This window comes from Callithrix jacchus, chromosome 18, assembly GCF_049354715.1.
Source record: "Callithrix jacchus isolate 240 chromosome 18, calJac240_pri, whole genome shotgun sequence".
Classification (NCBI taxonomy): domain Eukaryota; kingdom Metazoa; phylum Chordata; class Mammalia; order Primates; family Cebidae; genus Callithrix; species Callithrix jacchus.
In genome coordinates, this window is record NC_133519.1 from 12,914,764 (window position 1) to 12,928,388 (window position 13,625).

The window sequence follows — 13,625 nt, forward strand, 5'->3', positions numbered from 1 at the left end:
TTCTAAGTTCTTCCTTGGGATAATCTTTTTAAAAATTTTTGTGAGTACATAGTAGGTATACATATATTTTGGGGATACATGAGATATTTTGATACAGGCATGAAATGTATGATAATCATATGAAAAGAAATGAGGTTTCCACCACCTCAAGCACTTATCATCTATTGTGTTACATGCTTCCCAGCCTCTGGTGACCATCATTCTACTTTCTATCTCCATGAGTTCAATTGTTTTAATTTTTAGATCTCACAAATGAATAAAAACATGTGAAAATTGTCTTTTTCTGCCTGACTTATTTTATTTAATACAACCTAAAAGGGATGTGGAGGACCTCTTCAAGGAGAAATATACACCACTGCTCAAGGAAATAAGAGAGGACACACTATAAATGGAAAAACATTTCATGCTCATAAATAGGAAGAATCAAATTGTGAAAATGCCCATACTGCCCAAGGCAATGTATAGATCTAATGCTGTCCTCAGCGAGGTACCATGGACTTTCTTCACAGAATTAGAAGAAACTACTTTAAATTTCATATGGTATGAAAAAAGAGTCCATATAGACAAGAAATTTTAAGCGAAAAGAAAGCTGGAGGCATCACACTACCTGACTTTATGATACAAGGCTACAGTAACCAAGTAGCATGGTACTAGTACTGAAACACATCTATTGACCAATGGAACAGAATAAAGGCCTCAGAAATAACACCACACATCTACAACCATCTGGTCTTCGACAAACCTGACAAAAACAAGAAATGGTGCCAAGAACATACACTGGGGAAAGGAGAGTCTCTTCAATAAATGATGCTGGGAAAATTGGATATCCATATATAGGAAAACACAATTAGACCCTCATCTCTCACCACATACAAAAATAAAAAATGGATTAAACACTTCAAGACCTACAACTATGAAACTACTCAAAGAATACATTGGGGAAACTGTCTGGGATATTTTGAAAGATTTTTGGGCAAAGATTTCTCAAGTAATACCATAAGCACAAGCAACCAAAGCAAAAGTGAACACATGGGATTGCATCAAGTTAAAAAGCTTCTGCACCACAAAGGAAACAATCAACAAAGTGAAGAGACAACCCACAGAATGGGAGAAAATATTTGCAAACTCTCCATCTGATCAGGGATTAATAACTAGAATATGTAAGCAGCTCAACAACTCAATAGGAAAAAAACCTACTAATTAAAATATGGGCAAAAGATCTGAACAGGCATTTCTCAAAAGAAGACATACAAATGACAAACAGGTATATGAAAACGTGCTTACCATCATTGATTGTCAGATGCAAATCAAATGCAAATCAAAAATACAACAAAATGTTATCTTACTGAATTAAAACAGCTTTTATCCAAAGCTGGAAATAACAAACAAAAGGCAAGGATATAGAGAAAAGGGAACAGTAGTACACTGTTGGTGGGAATGTAGATTATAGCTACTGTGGTTGAAGTTTCCTTATAAAACTAAAAATGGAGCTACTATATGATCCAGCAATCCCACTGCTGGGTATATACCCAAAATAAAGGAAGTCAGTACATGGAAGAGATATCTGCATTCCTATGCTGATTGCAGCAGTATTCACAATAGCCAAATTTAGAAGCAACCCAAGTGTTCATTAGCAGATGAATGGATAAGGAATATGTACTTACATGCAATTGAGTGATAGAAAATAATCCTGTCATTTGCAGTTACATGGATGGCATTGGAGGACATCATATTAAATAAAATAAGTCATAAATAGCTCTTATTGTTTTGAGAAATGTTCCATGAATACCTAGTTTATTGAGAGTTTTTAGCAGGTTGTTCAGTTTACATGTAGTTGTGCAGTTTTGATTGAGTTTCTTAATCTCGAGTTCTAATTTAATTGCACTGTGATCTGACAGACTGTTATGATTTCCCTTCTTCTGGATTTTCTGAGGAGTATTTTTACTTCCAATTTTGTGGTCAGTTTTAGAATAAGTGGTATGTGTTGCTGAGAGGAATGCATACTCTGTTGATTTAAGGTGGAGAGTTCCATAGATGTCCACTAGGTCTGGAGCTGAGTTCCAGTCCTGAATATCCTTGCTAATTTTCTGTCTTGTTCATCAGTCTGATATTGACAGCTGGGTGTTAAAGTCTTCTACTATTGTTCTGTGGGAGTTCTCTTTGTAGGTCTCTGAGAACTTCCTTTATGAATGTGGGTGCTCCTGTATTGGTTGGGTGCATATATATTTAGGATAGTTAGCTCTTCTTATTGCATTGATCCCTTTACCATTATGTAATGCCCTTCTTTGTCTTTTTTGATCTTTGTTGGTTTAAAGTCTGTTTTATCTGAGACTAGGATTGCAACTCCTGCTTTTTTTATTTCCTTTCCATTTGCTTGGTAAATATTCCTCCATCTCTTAATTTTGAGTTTACATGTGTCTGCCCACAAGGTGGGTGCCCTGAATACAGCACACCAATAGGTCTTGACTTTGCAAGTCTGTGTCTATATATATCTATATACAGATATATCCAGATAGATTTCTTTTTTCTGGGATACATGTGCAGAACGTGTAGGTTTGTTACATAGGTATCTGTCTGTGTCTTTTAATTGGGGCATTTAGTCTATTTACATTAAGCCAACTGAATTTTGATGAAAACATCAAAAACATACATTGGGGAAAGGACAACCCCTTCAATAAATGGTACTTGAAAAAGTGGATATGCATATGCAGAAGAGTGAAACTGGACTTCTATGTTGTGCCATATAACAGAAATTAACTTAAGATGGATTAAAGACTTTAATGTAAGACCCAAAACTATAAAACTGCTAGAAGAAAACACATGGAAAAACCCTTCAGGACATTGATCTAGTCAAAGATTGTATGGCTAAGACTTCAAAAGCACAGACAACAAAAACAAAAATAGACAAATTGGACTGTGTAAAACTAAAAAGCTTCTGCACAACAAGGGAAATAATAGACAAAGTGAAGAGACAATCCATTGAATGAAAGAAAATATTTGCAAACTATTCATCCGATAATGGACTAATATCTAAAATATACCAAAAAACTCAAATGACTCAACATAAAAAATAGTCTCATTAAAAAGTAAGCAAAAGACATGAATGGGTATTTTTTTTTTTTTAATTTGGGCTCTGGGGTACATGTGCACATCCTGCATCCTGCAGAATTGTTGCATAAGTACATACATGCCTTGGCAGTTTGCTGTCTCCATCCTCCCACCCATCACCTACATCAGGCATTTCTCTGGGTGTTATCCCTCCCCATCCTCCCTGCACCCTGCTGTCCCTCCCCTCCCTTTCCCTTCACCCACCCAGTGAGTGTTGTTCCCTTCCCTGTGCCCAAGTGTTCCCATTGTTTATTACCTGCCTATGAGTGAAAACATGTGGTGTTTGGTTTCCTGTTCTTGTGTCAGTTTGCTGAGAATGACGGTTTCTAGCTTCATCTATGTCTCTACAAAGGACACAAACTCATCATTTTTTATGGCTGCATAGTATTCTACGGTGTATATGTGCCACACTTTCTTTGTCCATTCTATCTATCATGGGTGGGCATCTGAGTTGGTTCCAGGTCTTTTCTATAATAAACAGTGCTGCAAGGAACATATGTGTGCATGTGTCTTTATAATAGAACAATTTATAATCCTTTGGTTATATACCCAATAATGAGATTGCTGGGTCAAATGGAATTTCTATTTCTAGATCATTGAAGAATCACCACACTGCCTTCCATAATGGTTGAACTAATTTACCCTCCACCAACAGTGTAAAGTGTTCCTTTTTCTCTACATCCTCTCCAGCATCTGTTGTCTCCTGATTTTTTAATGATTGCCATTCTAACTGGCATGAGATAGAATCTCAGTGTGGTTTTGATTTGCATTTCGCTAATGACTAATGATGATGAGCATTTATTCATATGTTTGTTTGCCTCATGTATGTCTTCTTTTGAAAGGTGTCTGTTCATATACTTCACCCACTTTTGAATGGGTTTGTTTCATTCTTGTAAATCTGCTTTAGCACTTTGTAGATTCTGGATATTAGCCCTTTGTCAGATGGGTAGATTGCAAAATATTTTTCCCATTCTCTTGGTTGCTGGTTCAGTCTAATGATTGTTTCTTTGGCTGTGCAGAAGCTCTGAAGTTTAATTAGATCCGATTTGTCTATTTTGGTTTTTGTTGTCATTGCTTTTGGTGTTTTAGTCATGAAGTCCTTGCCTATGCCTATGTCCTGAATAGTGTTGCCTAGATTTTCTTCTAGAGTTTTTATGGTGTTAGTTCTAATGTTTAAATCTTTAATCTGTCTGGATTTAATTTTTGTATAAGGTGTAAGGAAGGGGTCCAGTTTCAGATTCCTGCATATGGCTAGCCAGTTTTTCCAACACCATTTATTAAACAGGGAAGCCTTTCCCCATTGCTTGTTTTCATCCAGTTGATCAGATGGTTTTAGATGTGTGGCATTGCTTCTGAGGTCTCTGTTCTGTTCCACTTGACTATATCTCTCTTTTGATACCAGAACCATGCTGATTTTATTAATGTAGCCTTATAGTATAGTTTGAAGACAGATAGCATGATGCCTCCAGCTTTGTTCTTTTTGTTTAGGATTGTCTTGGCTGTGTGGGCTCTCTTTTAGTTCCATGTGTAGTTTAAAGCATTTTTTTCCAGTTCTGTGAAGGTCAGTGGTAGCTTGATGGGAATAGCATTGAATCTATAAATTACTTTCTGCAGCATGGCCATTTTCACAATATTAATTCTCTACAAAGAGACAAAAATACCTAGGAATACAACTAACAAAGGATGTAAAAGACCTCTTCAAGGAGAACTACAAACCACTGATCAAGGAAATAAGAGAGGACACAAACAGATGGAAAAACATTCCATGCTCATGGTTGTGAAAGGGTATTTCTTAAAAGAAGACATACAAATGGCCAACAGGTATATGAGAAATGCTCAGCATCATTAATCATCAGGGAAATGCAACTCAAAACCGCAATGAGATATCATCTTACCCCAGTTAGAATGACAATTACTAAAAAGACAAAAAATAACAGATACTAGCAAGGATGAGAACAGGCAACTCTTCCACACTGTTGGTGAAAATGTAAATTAGTATAGCCACTATGGAAAAGAGTACAAGCATTTCTCAGAAAACTAAAGTAGAACTACCATATAATCCAGGAATCCCACTAGCATTATTCATAATAGCAAAGATATGGAACCAACCTAAGTGTCCACCAATGGACCAATGGATAAAGAAATTGCAGTATAGTTAATATTATGTGTCAGGTTTATTGAATTGAAGGATGCCTATGTGGCCAGGTGAAGCATTTTTTCTGGGTATGTCTGTGAGGGTGTTTCCAGAGGAGAATGACATGTGAGTCAGTAGACTGCGAGAGAAGACTTGCCTTTAATGTGGGCAGACAACATCCAATTGGCTGCTAGTGGGGCTAGAACAAAGCAGGCAGAAGAGGAGGATATTCAGCTTGCTTGGCTTCATCTTATTCTCTCTGTCAGAGCAAGTAACCTTTTTGCCTCCTGCATTTGGACATCAAACTTTAGGTTCTTCAGCCTTTGAAAACTCGATTTTGCATTAGCAGCTGCCTGGGGGCTCTCAGGCCTTTAACCTCAGGCTGGGAGCTGCACTGTCAGCTTCCCTGGTTTTGAGGCTTTTTGGAATTCAACTGTGCCATGCTGGCAGCTTTTCTCATTCCCGGGTTTGCCGATGGCCTATCATGGGACCTTGCCTTTGTAGTTGTATAAGGTAATTTTTCCTGATAAACATGTTTTTATATATATTTGTGTATATATACATGTATATATTAGATACATGCATATATACATTCAGAGTCTCTATTCTGTTCCATTGGTCTATGAGTCTGTTTTTATACCAGTGCCTTACTGTTTTGATTACTATAATAATATACATATATATTACTATATATACATATATGTGTGTGTATCTATATATACAAACACATGCATATATATGTATTATACTATTGATTCTGTTCCTCTGGAGAAACCTGACTTATAAATATACAAGGAATTACTATTCAGCTATAAAATTGAATGAAATAATGTCATTTGCAGCAAGATGGGGGGAAACAAACATCATTATGTTACATTAAATAAGCCAGACACAGAAAGACAAATATGAGTTCTCACTCATACGTAAGGCAGAAAAACATTGATTTCATGAAGATAGAGAGGAGAATGATAGATACTAGAGTCTCAGGAAAAAGTGTGGATGAGAGGGGGAATGGAGTGAGGTTGGCCAATGGGTATAAATATGTAGATATAAGGTATAAGTTCTAATGTTTGATAGCAGAGTAGGGTGATGATAGTTAGCAACAATGAATTAAATATCTTAAAGTAGCTAGAAGACAGAACTTGAAATGTCCCCAAAACATAGAAATAATAAATACTCAAGGTGATAGCTACCCCAAATACCCTGACTTGAAAATTACACATTTTATGCATGCAACAAAATATCATATGTACCCTATAAATATATATAATTTATATATAAATATATAAAATATTATGTCAATTTAATAAAACATAAAATTCCTAGGAATAAATTTAACCATAAATTCCTAGGAATAAATTTAATCAAAAAATGTATAAGGCCACAAGACCAAAAAGTATAAAATATTGTTAAAAGAAATTAAGAAGCACCAAATAAATGGAGAGATATACGATGCTTATGTATTAGAACAGTGGTTGGCAAATTATGGCCCAAAGGCCCATGCAGTTTGTTATCTGCTTTTGTAAATAAAATTGTATTAAAACAAAAAAAATTATAGTCATCGCCTATGCTATTACCAAAGCGACTTAGCTATAGGCAATAAGATTGTGGTTTAAAATTTAACAAATAATGTATCTATATCGTTTCATATGAAAATGAGTAACATAATCCCTAGCTATTTGTTGGGACATATTGTCATCGGTTTCTATTGCTCTTTCCCTTCAAAGACTTGATCCACTGTCACGTGAGGAAAAACTGGACAAAAAGTAGCAATACAAGACTGGGCTCTATGTATGTGCCAAACGCACTTCCACAAATCTTTAAATAGAAGCCTAGAAATAAGGCTTAGACTAATAAGAATCTAAATAATGCGGTTATCTGACTCCTGTTGCAATATTACCTCATGCTTTCATTAGAAGAAAAGTATTGAGCATTTAATTGTCGGATTCTAAACCAGATGAATATACAAAGATTGGAAAGACAGATATGTCCTTCAGAAGTTCACTGACCAGGGAGGAAAGATACAACAGTGTGACAAATAATCTTTTAAAACTATTATTAACATGCAGTGGTAATGTAAAGTATAGTGGTACCAGCTAACTGTGTTTAGTGATATGGAAGAGATGGCTCAAATAAACTTCTGAATTTAACAGACATGGGCACTGAAACTCTAGAAATGGCTGGAAATGTGCCAGCTTGATTTGAGATGGAAAGTATTTCAGGGGGATTAAACAACCTGTGCAAAATCCCAAAGGAAAATAAAGGTGGGCTCAAGAAACAGATAGTACAGTTCAGTATCGTCAAGATATATGGTGAGTGTGAGGGGCATGGCACAAAATTATTCTGAAAACATGGGAACCAGATCAAAAAGAGCCTTATAAGACACTCTAAAATTTTAGGTCTCTATCATCTGACAGTAGGGGAAAAGGGGTTTTAATCAGAAGTCACATAATAAATATTTTGGCAGCAAGAAAGAAAGGATATGAGACCAGAGGCAAGAAGACTAGCGAGGAGACCACTGTACTACCCAGGTAAACAGCAGAGCAGTATTTATCATTGTATTAGTTCGTTCTCATGTTGCTAATAAAGACATACCCCATGACTGGATAATTTACAAAGAAAAGAGGTTTAATTGACTCACAGTTCAGCATGGCTACTGAGGCCCAAGGAAATTTACAATCTTGATGGAAGGGGAAGCAAACACATTGTTTTCTTTGCTGCTGTCATGTCAAGAAGGATGTGTTTGCTGCCCCTTCTGCCATGATTGTAAGTTTCCTCATTGCCACTCCTGCACCCTGCCTTTTCTCTCCCCAGCCTGCACTGATGACCTCATGGGGAGTCCCCTATGATCAGTTGACAGAGAAAGAGAAGACTAGGGCCTGATTTTACAGATGGCTCTGCACAATATGCCAATATGCAGGTACCATCTGAAAGAGGGCAGCTGTTGCACTACAGCCCCTTTAGAAAGGGCTGTCCTAGAGGATGTCCTGAGGACAGTGGTGAGGAAAATCTTCCCAGTGGGCAGAACTTCAATGTACTTTGCTTGAAAAGACAATTTGCCAGATGTATGAATATATACTAATTCATGAACTATAGCCAATGGTTCGGCTGGATGGTCAGAGACTTAGAAGAGGCATGACTGGAAAATTGGTGACAAAAAATTTGAGGAAGAGGCATATAGATGGACCTCTCTGAGTGGTCAAAACTGCAAAGATATTTGTATTTAATGTGAGTGCTCACCAAAGGGTGACCTCAGCAGAGGAGGATTTTAACAATCAAGTGGATTGGATGAATCATTCTGTGGATACTACTCATCCTCTTTACCCAGCCACCCCTGTCATTGCCCAGTAGGCCCATGAACAATGCCCATGGTGGCAAGGATGGAGGTTACACGTGAGCTCAGCAACATGAACTTCCACTCGTCAAGGCTGATCTGGTTATGTCCTCTGCTGAGTGCCCAATTTGCCAGCAGCAATGTGCCAACACTGAGCCCTTGACATGGCATCATTCCTCAGGGTGATTAGTCAGCTACTTGGTGGCAGGTTGATTATACTGGGCCTCTTTCATCATGGAAAAGGAAGCAGTTTGTCCTCACCAGAACAGACACTGTGGATATGGGTTTGCCTGTCCTGCATGCGATGCTTCTGCCAAGACTACCATTCGTGGACTCACTGAATGCCTTATCCATCTTCATGGTATTCCATATAGCATTGCCTTTGACCAAGGCACTCACTTTACAGCTAAAGAAATGTGGCAGTGGGCTCATGCTCATGGAATTCACTGCTCTTACCATGTTTGCCATCATCCTGAAGCAGCTGGATTGACAGAATGGTGGAATGGCCTTTTAAATTCACAGTAGCTGACTCCGTTGCTATAGCAAACTCTGAATAAATAGCATCTGCTTATTTTCATTTGGTTGATCTTTAGTTTTAAAACTTGTTGGTTTCCTGCTGACATGTAAAAGTTCTGACTACCCTGCTAGAAAAATCATGTGGACAATCCCCGAATATATAGATAAGGGGAGATAGTCAAGCCCAGTCTTCTAGTCATCATGCCAGAGCTCTGACTATGTGAGTGGAGTTCAGCCTCGCCCATGGCTGAACATTACTGATTCCAGCCAAGTTTTACCCAGCTGAGCTATGCCCAAATTCTTAATCCATAGAATACTGAAATACAATAGAATGACTGGAGTTTCAAACCACTAAGTATCGGGATTGTTTGTTATACAGCAACCAAAACACCTCTCTTGGAGAGAAGAGACAAACACTATGGATTAGGAAGTCTATAGATAACACTGCTGTGTCTTCTGACCATCCTAGAACAGCTAAGAATGTTCAGGAGGCTAAAGTAGAAATTCCAACCCCTCTTCTCACTTCACCTTTTACAGTGAAAATAATGAGCAGTTTTTTACTGGAGGAAAGAAAAAAAGATACTGTGCAGATGACCTGGCTGGGAGACTTTGAGGGAAAAGTTAAGAGTGAAGTATATGAAGGATATTCCTCAAGTGGACAGCTCTAACACTACAGCCCCTTTCTAGGGCATCCTGAAGGACAGTGGTGAGGAAAGTCTTCCCAACCAAGACACATTACAAAACGTCCCTCTCTACAAAGTAGACAAAATAGAGTACAAACAAATCAAAATTTCACCAGTGACAGCCAAACCAGGAATGGGGTCAAACTCATATCATACATTTCTTTTTTTTTTAATTTTTTATTGCATTTTAGGTTTTGGGGTACATGTGCAGAACATGCAAGACAGTTGCATAGGTACACACATGGCAGTGTGTTTTGCTTCCTTTCTCCCCCTCACCCACATTTGGCATTTCTCCCCAGGCTATCCCTCCCCTACTCCCCCCACCACTGGCCCTCCCCTTTTCCCCCCAATAGACCCCAGTGTTTGATATTCCCCTCCCTGTGTCCATGTGTTCTCATTTTTCATCACCCACCTATGAGTGAGAATATGCGGTATTTCATCTTCTGTTCTTGTGTCAGTTTGCTGAGAATGATGTTCTCGAGATTCATCCATGCCCCTACAAACGACACAAACTCATCATTTCTGATTGCTGCATAATATTCCATGGTGTATATGTGCCACATTTTCCCAATCCAGTCTATCATCGATGGGCATTTGGGTTGATTCCAGGTCTTTGCTATTGTAAACAGTGCTGCAATGAACATTCGTGTGCATGTGTCCATACATTTCAAATACTTACAGCTAAAGAGAGAACTGTAGTATGTATCAAGTATTTGTTCAATGAATAAATAAATTCCAGTGTGGCAAAACTCAGATCTGCTTCTAAACATGCCTCCACAACTCCAAGGTACTACAAAGAAAAAGAAAGTAAACTGTAAGATCCTGAGACTCAAGTCCCAATTTGGAACAAAGTCAACTGGGGAATGAGTCAATAAAATCTTTGAGAATAAAGCTCCTAGATTTACCTCAGGACCCTGCAGAGCATAAAGTGCTTAAGAGCTTGCCATCACCTAGGGCACTGCACTGAATTCAAGTACTTATTTTATTTACTTAAACTGCAGCTATTTCCAAAGAGAATTTTAGCTAATTTCAAAATGCAACTTTACTCTTTGGCATGAGGAATTTTATAAGTACCTAAGCTTCTCTGGATGAATATAGTAGAAGAAAAATGAGAGAAAAATTATGATTAAACTGATACTGACCAAGCCCACCATTTCCTAAGCTAGGTAGAGTTCATACATTTATTTCATTTGAGATTCAGCTAAATGGTTGTTTTCATCTCTGAGCTAAAATTACTTGCTTTTTTGGGTATTTTAAATTAATTTTATAAAAGTTGGCCACAATTCTCCAAAAATTAAAAACTACAGGCCTAGATGTATAATTCTGGAATCTAAAACTGCTGCTGTACACCTTGTAGTATATTACACTATAACATTTTATATATGCCAAATATTCTACCGGGGATTTTACATGGACTAACTCATTTAATCTTCTAATAACATTCAGGTAAGTATTGTTATTATGCATATTTTGGAGATGAGGATATTAAAGCATAATAATTTTTCTTAATGGTACCAGATTTTATTCCCAGGCAGTAAAATGCCAAAGCTTCTATTCCTGTCCATTACACAATACTGCATCCTTACATGATAAATGGATAAGAAAGAAATTTCTAGTTAAGAACACAGACCATCTCCTATCTCCATTCTCTGGCCTCCTGGACCCAGAAACTCTTGAACTTATTGACATGCTCTCTGTTGTCATGAATTCAAATGACTGGATTTGCAAGAATATTAACAATGTTGATAAATAGTTAAAGGTTAAAATTAACAACACTGGATGAGTTCATGTCCTTTGCAGGGACATGGATAAAGCTGGAAACCATCATTCTCGGCAAACTGACATAAGAACAGAAAAACAAACACCAACACCACTTGTTCTCACTCATAAGTGGGTATTGAACAACGAGAACACATGGAAACAGGGAGGGGAACATCACACACTGGGGCCTGTCAGGGGGTGGGGGGCTAGGAGAGGAATAGCAGGGAGTGGGGGAATAGAGGTGGGATAGCATTAGGAGAAATACCCAATGTAGATGACGGGGTGATGGATGCAGCAAACCACCATGGCATGTGTATACCTATGTAACAAACCTTCACATTCTGCACATGTATCCCAGAATTTAAAGTATAATTTAAAAACTTAACAACACTGATAAATAACCAGTGGTTAATATTATGACTTACTGCTTCTCTGCCTGAGCTTCACACTTTCTATGTACTCATTTGGAAACATACCCAATAAGCTACTTGTCAATGACAAAACAAATATTCATTGTTATAATAAAATTTATTACTGAATTGTGATCAAAAGCTGCCGGCACACTAGGAAGAGAAGGGGACAGGCATGCATACACATGTTAACCAAAAGACACATACAACAACGTATAGAGCAGCACTATTTTTATTAATCAAAAACTGGAAATTACCCAAATAGCCATCACTAAGAGAAAGAACATCTCATTTGTTCCACATTCATATAATGTAATACCATAGAACAAAGAGTGAATAAACAGGGGCTACATGCATAAACATGGGTGTTATGTCAAGGAAGTTAGATATAAAATCATTATATGATTCCTTTTATATGAAGCCCAAAACAGGTCAAACTAATTTATGGTGTTAGAAGTCAAGATAATTATTACTATTTAAGAGAGTGGGGAGTGCCAGACAGGAAAAATAAGTGGGGGCTTCTGGGGGTGCTAGTAACATTATATTTTGTAATCTCAGAGTTGGTTACATGGATGGTTCAGTTTGAGACAATTCATCCATTTGTACACTTCTGATTTGTATACTTTTCTGTATATATACATATTTACATACATATATAAAGTATTATATTATTTCAATTAAAAACTCACAGAAAACAAAACAGACTAGGATGCAGACAATCAAAAGTAGAATACCTCATGCTTCTTCCCTGCTCTCCCTGTCTTACTGTCCATCCCCTCCAAAGGCTGACTTGTATTTTTCCCCATGCTTCCCTCTCCTATACATCCTCTAACCATTTGAGGACTCTTTGATGATTACTTCCTAATTCTGTCTTCAGTTCCACATGTCAAAATTAGGCTTCAGTGCCTTAAATGCTGAAGACCCCAAGATGCCAGAAAGTTTAGGGCACAAACTAACGGTCAATCCCGCAAGATCATGAAATAATTTTAGGAGTGAAAGAGAACAGTCCAGCATGGTGGGAAAGCTTAAGAGAAGAAAAGGCCTCTAGAAATTCAGCTTGGGAACTTTGACATCTAAAAGTTTTGGTAGAAAAGAAGAAGAGTGTAGCTAGAAAGAAAGAAATGAGAGAGTAGAGCCAGAGAGTGTAGCCAGAAAGAAAGGCAGATTAATGTTCAAGATACAGAGCAGGCTTCAATCCCTAGGCTCAAGCTAGCCAGAACCCTGGCCAAGTCCCTAACTATGCCTCCCAAATAAAATCACATTAAATATTAATATTTACAATGTGATGTTAGATAGAAGATTACACCACGTTTGAGGGGGAGTCAGCACAGAACATAGTACACCTGAAGTCAGCAGGGACAATAAGAGAAAGGGATGAATGCAATTTTTTGTTTGTTTTTAACATTTTAGAACACTATTTGTCCCCACTCCTATCCCTTTCCTCTAACTACTTTCTTCTTATAATGTTCCTGGATCTTTTGCTACTTTTTTTCCACTTTTCCAATAAGGTTCTCATTCGTAGGGTGTGAAAATACAGAGAAAATAAAAAAGTAAAAGACAATATTTGAATGAACTCTAAGTCACAATTTCCCTGAAGTTGTGCTTTATCCATAAGACATGAAAACCTACCATGATTTTCTGAAGTTTAGAAAGGAGATTATGCAGGACCAAGATCACAC

General features: G+C 37.5%; 1 protein-coding gene and 1 long non-coding RNA gene across 5 annotated transcripts in view; both read right to left on the minus strand.

The window, feature by feature from the left end:
• The window catches only part of LOC103788982 (uncharacterized), an 870,763-nt gene that overhangs the window by 550,789 nt on the left and 306,349 nt on the right, over positions 1–13,625 (minus strand). The window lies entirely within an intron of this gene.
• The window catches only part of LOC103788983 (uncharacterized), a 209,007-nt gene that overhangs the window by 135,175 nt on the left and 60,207 nt on the right, over positions 1–13,625 (minus strand). The window contains exons 2-3 of one of the 2 annotated variants that reach the window (XR_013529200.1): positions 10,455–10,565; positions 10,109–10,271 (exon numbers count right to left, since the gene is read on the minus strand). The exons of the other annotated variant lie outside the window; for it this stretch is intronic. This is a non-coding gene — a long non-coding RNA (uncharacterized LOC103788983). Of the gene's footprint in view, positions 1–10,108; positions 10,272–10,454; positions 10,566–13,625 lie in introns of those variants that run through there. 2 annotated transcript variants of the gene reach the window in all.